The 12609-nt window shown below is 39.0% G+C and overlaps 1 long non-coding RNA gene across 1 annotated transcript in view; it reads left to right on the forward strand.

The window, feature by feature from the left end:
- Nucleotides 1–3339: 3339 nt before the first annotated feature.
- The window catches only part of LOC134477916 (uncharacterized), a 36790-nt gene continuing 27520 nt past the window's right edge, over nt 3340–12609 (forward strand). Inside the window, exons 1-2 of the long non-coding RNA XR_010050226.1 lie at nt 3340–3512; nt 11303–12087. This is a non-coding gene — a long non-coding RNA (uncharacterized LOC134477916). The remainder of the gene's footprint in view (nt 3513–11302; nt 12088–12609) is intronic.

A 12609-nucleotide genomic window follows, 5' to 3' on the forward strand; every position in this document is an offset into this window, starting at 1 on the left:
CAAAGCCTCACCCAGGGACATAGCTCTGGCTTGGACTGAGGTCAGAAATCTGTCACCATGAGCAGGGCTGGCAAACTGGACAAGGGCACGCCCTGGGAACAAATCTGCACTCAGAGTGGCCGAGATGGGAGTGGGGGAGTCAGGGCAAAGAAATGAAAACCCAAAGGAGGAGACAGCGTTGGCAGGAAAGGTGTTCGGTTGTGGGTGGAGACAGCCTTTAGGATTCAAGGAGCAGCCTCAAGGGCGTGTTCCCTGCTAATTTTAAGGACTCTAATATCTGGCCAATGTCTAACCACAGCGGTGAGCACAAGCTGACTTTGTGTGTGTGTGTGTGTGTGTGTGTGTGTGTGTGTGTGTGTGTGTGTGTGTGAGTGGGGTGGAGGTATCAACTAGGAGTTCTGAGCAGAGTCTCCTTGAAGTGTGGAACACGGAAAGGAAGTAGGATGGCTGAGGGGGACGGGAGCTTGTGTGGAATGCTGGCAGCAACAGCCCACATTCACTGAGCGCTTTCTTTGGAAAAAGCACAGTGTAATACTTGCTGAGTCATGTTTGAGCCACACAGAGACTTTAGGGGATACACGCCTCACTTAGCTTCACGTCCTAGCTTAAGCAACTGAACTTTAGTGAACCTCTGTAACTTACCCAAGGTTTTACAGCAGAATGTGAACCCTAACTGTAGAGCTGTATGTGAACTCCTAAGTAAACTCCAGGGACACCATTATAAAGAGGATTTTTCACATGAAAGGGCCTGGACTTTCTCTCTAGGCAGCAATGATGCACACTGATAGTATGGTTTGCTGTCTGCAGCATAAACTTTAGACTCATTGGATTTGAGTTCAAATTTCAGACTCCTTAGACAAAAGAGTTTTCTTAGGCCTCAGTTTCCTTTTCTAAAATAACAATATTTTCTTGCTGGAATGTTGTAAGATTTAAAGACAATAATGTACATAAAAGCAATTTGTTAACTGTAAAGCTAAAGTTAGATTTTAACTCTTTTGATTTCTGCTGTATCTTAGAGAAATCACTCAGGCAGTTACGAGGCAGGGAGCCTTGTGCTGTGCAGATGGAGGATGAGGACAAGGGTCCACACCATGGCAGGGTGGGGGGTGACGATGGAGAGAGAGAGCACCTATAGAGGACAGTTAAGGACATTTTATAGGACCAAGTAACTAAATATGAAGAGAGTAAGGAAAGGGGGTCAGGATGACTCAGAGTTTTATGCTGAGTAATCCAGCGGATGGTGAGGTCATCGATTGAGGAAGGGTAGGCAGGTTGATGTACTTTATTTCAGGAGTGTTGCAGGGGTGTGTATGACGCATCCAGCAAGTGGGGATGGTGGAATACGAGTGGGACTTGAGTGGGGGCTGAGAAGAGTGGAGAGCCGGGGACACCGCTGGGTATCTGTAAGACTAAAACTCTCAGAGTGATGTGGTATCCGGGCAGAACTCAAAGCCACAGTGTGCAACCTTTAAGGCCAAGGAATTTTCCTCACACAAAGATCAGTGTTTATGTTGGAACCCACATTGCACAAACAGACCAAAATGAAGCTTTTCTGGTTAAATCCAGACTGAGTTGCCCAGAGCTCACTTCTTGAGACAGCCTCTGGCTGGGTATCTCTGAACCCAGTTTGAGAATCACCAACATGGAGCTAGATGTGAAGGGGAGGGAGCTTGGCAGTCATACAGAGTCTGAAAGGCAGCAGTTTACAGAATGAATTTTTGGAATTTTTAAAAAGTTGTTTTAAAACACCTTCTAGAAGCTTCACCTGGCCCTACACAGTAAGAAAGCTTTCCCGGCCCACCCTTAGAACCTGACATTGTTCTTCATGGCCACCCGTGTTCACCAGAAGCACAGGGCAGAGGCTGGGACCAGGACTGATTTTCAAGCTCATACACACTGGCTTCCTCCTTATCGGAAGAGGGTTGTCCTGTACACATCTGCGGAGTCCTTAGTGCTGAGCTAACTGTGTTCATCACCATTTCCACAGACTCTAATGGGGTCTCTAACCTAGATCACTGTTGCCCAACAGAGAGCTAATAAAATTATCTTACATGTCTCACTAGCAGGCTTTTTAAAAAGTTGAATCCATTAATTTTTTTCTCCTCAGACTTCTTTTTATTTCAACACAGTAGAGATTTTAATTCCAAATCCACTAAGGGCAATTTGATTCGGGTATTATATCAGAAAGACCTAATCACTTGAGAAAGAACAGGAATAAGAAAGAGAGGTGATCACGGGAAGACGACAGAAAATAAAGGACAATGGGCCACAGTGTGTGAGGAGCTACTGTTTAAAACAACAACAAACAAAACTCCTCAAAAATCTCAATGGTTAACGTAAGTTTATTTTTCACCTCCTCAAGCTCATAGATGTGTATGACTGGCAAGTGACCATTCATTTTGGAACTTGGGTGCCCTTTTCAGGGCTCTACATCTACTTAGGATCCTCTGCCTCCCAGTGAGCAGACTTAGATGAGACAGAGGACCACACATCAGAGGTCTCTCTTTGGCCAAGAGAAGGCGGAAGTGCATGAGGTAATCCCCCAGTCAGGCTCTGGACACGTGAAATTAACAAGTGCCTATGCACACACAGGTTTTGTAAAATTTAGGAAAAATGAATCTTTTAGTAAAAAGTGTCTCCCTGATTCTTCAATTTGTCTAGAAGTCTTGGAGGGTGGGGTTAGAAGTCTTAATCCAAAGACCTGAGAAAGATAAATACTTAATGTCTTATTCCTCCCACAGATAGCAACTAACCCCTAGGCAGGAAATGAATTAGTGTGTTTTCAGATGCACCAAAAGAAACAGTTCATTGCTACTATAGATAGGCTCAATTTTTAAAATATTATTTTAAAGAATGAAATAGAACGTGTATATATTTAATGCAACCCTCCCTGCATCGTTATATAACCCTTTCCTTTACAAACTTCTTAGAAAAACTTCTTCACATTCTCACCCAAAAAAGTACCCCAAAAAAAGAATTTTTAAAAAGCTAGACACATACCCACTGAGTCATAAAATAATTGGGATTCTGACAGGAAGATAACTGTAAAGCAGTTCTTGAAAAAGGAAAGCCACTCTGCTTTATTTAAGCACCACACATTAGGTAAGTGTTTTATGGGTCGTGGATTTTCTAACACACGGCATTATGAAACGCGGAGTCGGCCTTGAATAGCCTCCCGCTTTGTCCACCACGCACATGCTATTTGGTGACATCCTGAGGTCTGGGAGGCTATTGCATTAGATCTTCTGAAAGCAAAAGGTTATTCTACACCACACATAAGGAAAAACTTTGATGATTCACAAAATTAAAGCCTTTCAGTTCCTGGCGGGGGAGATTTCCTAGCTGATGCACTGAAAGGAAGGTGGATGTATTATAACCCGCTCCCTGATAGAGCCAAATATGTCAGCTGGCTTTTCTGCAGAAAGGACAGAGCATCTGGCTGTCACCAGGGCTGCAGCTTTTCAGCAGCACAAAATAGACAAGCACATTGCAGCCTTCAACAAACAAACAGTGTAAGTCTGCATTTTATGGAAATTATAGGGATGCTCCAACAAATGTTTTCTCATTGTGGAATAATATTCAAGGGTGTATATATCTATCTTGCGTCCCTCATAATTTGTCCTGTGCTTCTGGTTCGTACCACTGAACGATGTCTGGTGTGAAAAGTTTTGCCTCAGGAAACAAAAATTAGAAGATGAATCGAGGGGTTTGATTTCACTGATTTGGTAGCAGGGTAATCCATCACCTACGCATTTCATTATGCATTTTCCACCCAGTGCTGAAGAGGATTAATTTGTTAATTTATACAGTATTAGTTTATAATCTGCATTAGAATAGATTGCTTAATAATTTGAAAGTGCTTTAAGTTCAATTAAAAAATTCTTGATGGATGTTTACTTTTGGGGATGCTAAAAGAATGTGATTTTTTTCTCATTATATTCATATATTTCTATGCCACAGCTCCACCCTTCATATATTTTAACCTTTGACCTTTCTGACTAACCATTGCCAAAGTATCAGTGGTATGTGTGTTTCCAGTTACGTGTGCAGCATGGCATTATACAGAGTATGTAATGCAAGTATACACAGTTGCTATGGGAGCATGGTGGTTTTTAATTAACAAAAGAATTAATCACTTCTCGGAATTGCTATGTGACTCATCTATAGTGAAAGACACTCGGTTACAGTTCTTTTCCAATCCTTACTTCAAGGAGAAATCCTGGACTTAACAAGAGTTCCATTTTTTTCTTTCCTGTCACTTGCTGGTCTGCTTAATGAAAGAATAACTTTCAGGTCAAGAGTTTCTAACAGGCACTTTTATCTGACTGGAGTTTCATAAAATTGTATTTTCCTTACAGTTACTTTTAGTTTTTAATCTGTGTATAGCAAGTGGAATAGTGTTTCCAGTTTTTCAAATGATACAAGGTTTTCTTTAAAAATAAATATGTTTGGCTGAGTGAGATGGCACAGTCCTGAGGTCCCAGCACTTGGGAGGCTGAGGTAGGGGGATCACCCCAAATTTGAGGTCAGTCTGAACTGCATAGTGAGACACTGTCTCAAAAACAATGTTTAATTCTGAAAAGGGATTCCATTTGAAGAAAAATGTTGCATGTTAGCTTTGGAGAAGCCATCTGGCTTTTCTTTTGAGGAAAATTTTTTATTATTGATTCAATCTCATTCATTAGTAATCAGTTTATTTATTCGTGATTTATACTTCTGTGGTTCAAGTTGTAATGTCTCCTGTTTCATTTATGCTTTTATTGATTTGAGTCTTCTCTCTTTTTAGTTAGTCAAGCAAAAAGTTTGTTGATTTTGTTTAGCTTTTCATGCTAAGTATCTTTAATTTATTTATATTTCAGGTTTTTCATATAAGAGAAACCATGTAATACGTAAATGTGTATCTAATGTATTTACTTTACACTCTCAAGGTGAATCCATTTTTCTGCAAGTGATTCAAGTTTACCTTCTTTATGATAAGCACCATTCATCTGCTATAAACATAGATATGCCTGTATCACTGCAAGGTACTATCTTTAACTTTTTTGAAAAGACATCCAGAAGGGGTATAGCTGGGCCCGATGGAATTTCTATTTTTCTCTTTTCAAAGAATCTCTATACTGATTTCTATAGTAGTTGTTTTAATTTACATTCCTATCAACAATGTAGAATTTTTTTTCCTTAGAAGCCTTGACAGTATTTGTTATTATTTGATTTTTTTTTTTTTTTTTTTTTTTGTCTTTTTCCTTTTTATCAGTACCGGGGATCGAACTCACGACTGCCTGCTTCCAAGGCAGGCGTTTATGCCACTGAGCTAAACCTCCAGCCCTATTATTTGATTTTTGATGATAGCCATTTTTTCTTGAATAAAAGAGAATCTCAGTGTTGCTTTCAATTTATGTTTGAATATTTTTTCATGTATTTATTCACAATTTATATTTCATTTTCTGAATAGTGTTTATTTATTTCTGTTGCCAATTTTTATTATGTCATTTAAGGATTATTTTTCACCACCATCACATGGGACATAACCCAAGGTTTCAAGACTGGCTCAGCATACCCAACCCGATGAACATGGTACACCATCTTAACAAAATGAATGACAAATCCATATGATCATCTCAGTACACAAAAAACATTTGACAGAATTCAACATCCTTTCATGATAAAAATGCTCAACAAGGTGCTTAAAAAGGAATGTACCAGGGCTGGGGGTTTAGCTCAGCGGCATAAGCGCCTGCCTTGAAAGCAGGCAGTCGTGAGTTCGATCCCTGGTACCGATAAAAAGGAAAAAGACAAAAAAAAAAAAAAAAAAAAAAGGAATGTACCTCAGCAAAATGAAGGCCATATATGAAAAAAGCATAGCTAATGTCACTTAGTGCTGAAAAGTTAAAAAACAATTCTTCTACAATCAGGGATATGATTAGGATGTCCACACTTGCCACTTCTATTTCTCAAGTACTAGAATTCCCAGCCAGGGTAATCTGGACAACAGAAAGGACGGAAAAAAAAAAAAGCATTCAAGTTGAAAAGGAAGATAAATTATCCCTTTTCAAGACATATGATTGTGTTATCTATGGGAAACCCTGAAGATTCTCCCACAGCAATTGTTAGAACTAATAAATAAACTCAGTAAAGTTACAGAATATTAAATCAGCACACAAAAATCACTATCCCCCAAAAGTGGCATTTCTATGCAAACCAAAAAACAAATCAATGTCATTCCCAATAGCAAAATCAATTAATCAATCAATCAATCTAGGAATACATTTCACCAGAAAAGTGAGAGATCTCTGCAGTGAAAAATTATAAAACATTGATGAAAGAAATTAAAGAAAAGAGGAAGATAGTCTGTGTTCATGGATTGGAGGAGTCAGCCTTGTTAAAAGACCCATACTACCCAAAGCAATCTACAGATTCACTGAAATCCCTATCAAAATACAAATGTCATTTTCCACAAAAGTAGAAAAACAATCCTAAAATTCCTATGGCACACAGAACATTCAAAATAGGCAAAACTCTCTTGATCAAGAACAATTCTGGAAGCCACACATTATCTAACTTCAAAATTAACTGCAAAGCTATGGTGACTCATCAGCAAAGAATGGTCTTAAAATCAAACTCATTGATCACTAGAACAATATAAAAATCCCAGGAATATATTCACACTTTCATGATCAATCGACTTTTGACACAGTTGTCGAGAAGACACAATGCGGAAAAGATGGTCCCTTCACAATACAGTATGGGAACAACTGGATGTCCACATGCAGAGAATGAAATTACACCCTTGTCTCACAACATACAAAAATCAACTGCAAAATAAAGATTTAAATTTAATAAAATTAAATTTAATAAAGTTAAATAAATTTAATAAAAATATAATACTACTAGAAGAAAACATGGAGAAAACTTCATGATATTCGCTGGACAATTATTTTTTGGAGATGAACCCAAAAGCACAAGTAAGATGAGCAAAAAGATAAATAAATTAATAGGGTTACACTAAGCAAAAACATTTACACACAACCAAGGAAAAGTCAACAGAGTGAAGACACAGCCTACAGCATAGAAGAAAATATTGCAAACCATGCATTTAATAAAGGTTCAATAGCCAAATATATACACAAAGAACTCAACAAACTTAACTAGTGAGAAATCAACCCAATTAGAAAATGGAAAATAAAATATAAAAGGACATTTCTCAAAAGAAGACATGGCCAACAGAGGTAAGGAAAAATGTTTAACATCACCAATCATCAAAGAAATGGAAATTAAAACTACAGTAAAATATCTTACACCGGTTATAATGGCTACTACCAAAAAGACAAAAGATAGGTTTTGGCACAGATGTGGGAAAAAAGGAGACTTCCTGTGGTGGTGGTGGGAATGTTCATTAATACAATCACTGTGGATAACTATTGGTGGTTCCTCAAGAATTTAAAAACATAAGTACCACATGATCTCACTACTGCATACAAATCCAAAACAAATGAAATCCTTATGGCAGAATCATACCTGCCATGTCCTGTTATTCACAAAAGCCAGACATGGAATCAACTTGAATGTTAATAAGGGAAATATGGTTCATATACACAATGGAATACTGTATTTATTATTCAACCTTTTAAAAAGAAGGAAATCCTACCATTCATGACAAGGCGAAATAACCTGTAGGACATTATGTTAACTGAAGTAAAATAATCCAAGCATGGAAAGCCAAACATCACGTGATCTAACATGTACATCTTGAAAAATTTCAGATTGAAACAAGAGACATTTCTAAGTCATCACTTCTGTGTGCACAACTCACTACCATCACTCAGGTTGTTTGTAAACTGTCCTATCCTGTGCACAAAACACCCTAAAGCAAGGGCCAACCAGTTCTCTGGGTATCCAAGATGCAGCTGCTACCCTGTTTAAAATTTGCTTATGGACTTATCAGCTGCTCCAAGCAGGAAGCTATCCTTTTTCGTCTTTTTGATGATAGCCATTCTAATGAGTATGAGATATTTTACTGTAGTTTTAATTTCCATGTCTTTGATAATTGGTGATGTTGAACATTTTTCCTTGCCTCTGTTGGCCATGTCTTCTTTTGAGAAATGTCCTTTTATATATTTTATTTTCCATTTTCTAATTGGGTTGTTTTCTCACTAGTTAAGTTCGTTGAGTTCTTTGTGTATATATTTGGCTATTGAACCTTTATTAAATGCATGGTTTGCAAATATTTTCTCCTATGCTGTAGGCTGTGTCTTCACTCTGTTGACTTTTCCTTGGCTGTGTGTAAATGTTTTTGCTTAGTGTAACCCTATTTATTTATTTATTTTTTGCTCATCTTACTTGTTCTTTTGGGTTCATCTCCAAAAAATAATTGTCCAGCGAATATCATGAAGTTTTCTCCATGTTTTCTTCTAGTAGTATTATATTTTTAGGTCTTAAATTTGTATCTTTATAAAATCTTGTTTGGATGGCCACCCCTATCTACAAGTCAAATTAAAGGTGATCTCCATGAACTAGGAAAATTAACTCTAAGCAAATGGATGTGAGCTTTGAATATAGCCATGCAAAGTATCCATGGCTGAATACAGTAAAAAAAATATCTTTAAATTTAACAGACCCAATTCACTTCTTTAAAGCTAGAGACTTTGGGTCCAAAGTTGGTATCCTATCCGTGTAGGTCCCATAAAAGTTAGGCCCCACACTGTGATCTTGTCCACCTGTCCCCTGCTGTTAAAGCTGTAGGAGCTGTGCCTTGGATCAACCACAGTTGGCTAATGCCAACAGCGCAAGACAAATGGACCAGTAGACAGGATCTGAACCAATGAAGTGGCTGCTTCTATGGATGAGATGGAGCCATCCCCAGTTATAACAGCCTTGCTCTACTGTTATGGTTGATACATTGTGTCAACTTGAGAGGTTTAGAAGTTTAACTAAGAGACCCAGCTAGGAACCAGGATCCTTACTTTGCAAATATCCTCCTCATCCTGTGCAAAAGGAAGGCACAGAGATTTTGTGAGCACTACACCTGCCCTGGAGGATGGGGTGTCGTGTGTACAATATGAGGTAGGAAAAGAGGCTTGCTCTCCCCACTTTTGCTCTGGCTGCTGCCTTGAAGTATTGCCCAGTGTCATGCCAGCCTGCCTCGCAGTCAGCTAACTATGGACCTCAACCTCCAAAAACTGTAAGCTAAATAAACCTTTCCTTTGCTAATTTTGGGTGTCTAGTATTTTGTCCCAGCAATGAGAAAAAAAGTTGACTAGTCTACACAAGAGAGAAAGTTGAGGGTCAATCGCCCTGCTCTGGTCACTCTGGAGGCTGACAAGTTGAAGCACAGTGAAAGCTTGAGGATCATCATGGAATCACAACAACCACAAAAGTCTCTTTTCCTTTTTGTTATAGATCTCTTTGCCCAGTAGAGAACCAACCACCATAACAGAGTAAATGATAATAATAGTGATGCTCTCTATTAAAACTCATTTGTATAGAAGGTATCAAAGAGGGGAATGAGGCAGTAAGTGTTGTCCCTGTAAGTGAAATTTTATAATCTCCTGTTGCTGTAACATTCTGTTATGTCCAAGCAGGGCCACCAACATACAGAACTGTCACATTTTGACAAACTGCCTTTTTTCTCCTTCTGCCTACCCACAAGTTCCAGGCCAAAGACCAACCCCCTTAACCAATATATAAAAGTTAAACCTGTCCTTTGTCCCTTGGCTCAGCCATATTGGATTTATCAACTGAGCTGGTGTACACCTAAAAATAAAGTCCTCCTGTTTTTTCCTATTGGTCTTTCCTCTCTTAAATCCTGCAACAGAATGGTGGTTACTAGAGGTCTGGGTAGAGGAGTTGGGTTAGGGGCACAGTAGTCAAAAGTTACAAAATTTTGATTAGACTAGAGGAATAAATTCCAGAGATCTGCTGTAAATTGGTGACTATAAGAAATCATAATGTATAGTATTTTTAAATGCCAAGAAAACCGATTTGAAGTAAAGAAATTATATGAGGCAATATTTATGTTAATTATGATATTTTTATCACCTCCATAAATTTCCAAACAACATTTGGACATGATGCATGTACATCTCCCCCACCAAAAAAAGTCAAAAGTGGTTTGTGAATGAATCAAAATTGAGAAACACAAATATAATAGGAAGAACTCTAGGCTAGAGCCAGTATATCTAGACTTTGTTTTTTGTCACAACCTTTTTGCCCCGCAATAAGGTGTTTAACCTCTCTGCGCCTCAACCTCCTTATTTGTAAAAGGAACATGAAATATGTCAGTGCAGCTCAACTTTGGCGGTTCATTATAATCATCTGGAGAGATTTTAAGACTCCCAATATTTCTACTACCTCCCAGACCAGTTGTATCAGAATCTCTGTGAGTGGGATCCAGGGGCCAGGAGTTTGCGTAGGTCTAAAGATTGCGTAGATGTACATCTAAACTTGAAAACCACTACACCACTATTTATATCTCCAAGCTTGTGTGATTCTTACAGGGAATGCAAAAGACTGGTTTGACATAATTCATCAATACACCTGAGCATTCCATGTAACTAGTCAAACTAACTTGCTTATCTTTCATGGATTTATATATTCAAATATGGATTACATGCACATTATAATTTGATTCAGGAGTTATGCAGTTTCATCAAGGATCCAACAATGAAGGCAGATGTAGTTCTTCCTCATAGAATGTGCTGTACAATTTATCACCAGAAGAGCTAAACAAGCACACCTCAGTGTTTCTATGCTGGACACTGTCAGGGTAAAGGAAGCGCATGGACAAGGGGAATCAGTAAATCTTAAATATTACTTAAATCAGTATCAGACCCTTACAGTTCCCTTTGTCCCACTGTCATCCTCAGTAATCTAGACTGCATTTGGTTGCTAACAAGTTTCCCTCTGGTGGTGTCCTGGGTCAACCAATCTCATGCCCAGGAACTGCCAACTTCCTTGTTGGCTGGCACTGCTAAGGGTAAGCGTTCATGTGCCAAGCCTGGGACAAACACTTGATTCATGCATTATCATGACTTTTAAGATGGCTGTGTAAGGTAGTTATTATCACCCCTGTTCACAGGTGAGAAATCAAAGGTTTGCTGTGTTTAACTGACCTGTCCAAGATTTCACATTAGCACAAGGCAGAGATTCAAATCCAGTCTAACCTGCTGCTATATGTGTTATGCTATGCTGCTTGCAAAAAGCTTGGGGGTTGCAGTTTTGTCCTAATGTGCACAGAGCCTTCTGATCTGAGCTTGACTCTCTTGTAGTTCATACTGATGCCTTTCTCCCTACCTTCATCCTCCAGGAGTCCTCCTCCAAGAAACATTCTCTCTTCTAAAGGCTGCCGATTTGCCCTTTAGCCATTCCTGCTCAAGTTCCATCTTCAACAAGGACTGCTTTTTGATCAGTACAGTGATGCCATTTTTCCCTCCGCTGAGACTCACGACATATTCTGTGGCTTATGTGCTCACGGCTTTGTGTCTCCAGTTGGATATGAAGCTGGAATAAGATGAAGAGATGAAAGGAATTATACTTCAGTCTCACAAAGCTGTGTCTGGTTTCCTGACTGTGAGATCACAAATGTACTTGCCTTCTCTGAAGCTGACTTTCCTCATCCGTAAAAGAGAAGAGTCCTCATTTGGGAGAGTGGTTACACAGATTTAATGAAATAGAAACACAGAAAGCCATTTCTGAGACAAAATACTTGGTAGTCGCTAAATATATGTGACTTTCCCTTCTTTGAAGACAGGGCTGTGACTCACACTAACAGTAGCACAAGTGAGTAGCAGCCGCTCATGTGTTTTCAGTTATGTAGCAGGGTATGAGTTATTTTGAGAGGTTTTCAAAAGGTAATAGAAATAGTCCGAGGATCCAGAAATATGGTCAGCACATTAAAAACTTCTTACTACATGGGGAGAATAGAGAGTCAGAGATATCTGTGATTAAAACTTCCCTGAAGAGAAAGCAGGGACTTGCACCGCCAGACTCATAGCAGCTTCACCCACAAAATTTAGAGGAAAGAACTGAAGTATCCACTGATGGATGGATGGATGGATGGATGGATGGATGGATCACCAAAACATGTAATATGTGAGTAGTGACTTATCATTCAACATTAAAAGAAATTCTAACACATGCTGTAACATGGGTAAACCTTGAATATATCATGCTATGTGAAAGGAGTCACCCACCAAAGGACACATATGACTTTTTCACTTACATGGGCACCCAGAGTACTCAGATTCAGAGAGATGGAAAACAAAATGGTGGTTACCAGATATCTGGGACAGAGAGGGTAGGGAGTTATTGTTTAATGAGTTCAGGTTTCAGTTTTGAGCAATGAAACACTTCCGGGGATGGATGGTGGTGGCCTTGATGATGATGGTTCTCATCATTCGGATAAAAATACCTGAAGCCCACAAGTTAAAGGAGGGAAGGTTCATGTTGGTTCACAGTATGTAGAGGTTTCAGTCCATAGTGTGGTGGCTCCAGAAGGCCAGCAAGAAGCAGAGAGATCAAAGGAAGAAGGAGACACCCTCTTCTGAGCTATGCCCCCAATGACCTACTTCCTTTGACCAGACTTCACCTCCCAACATTACACTTAGTTATAAA

Source organism: Cavia porcellus, unplaced genomic scaffold (genome assembly GCF_034190915.1).
Source record: "Cavia porcellus strain 051 isolate PalLab524CR breed Dunkin Hartley unplaced genomic scaffold, mCavPor4.1 scaffold_10, whole genome shotgun sequence".
NCBI lineage: Eukaryota > Metazoa > Chordata > Mammalia > Rodentia > Caviidae > Cavia > Cavia porcellus.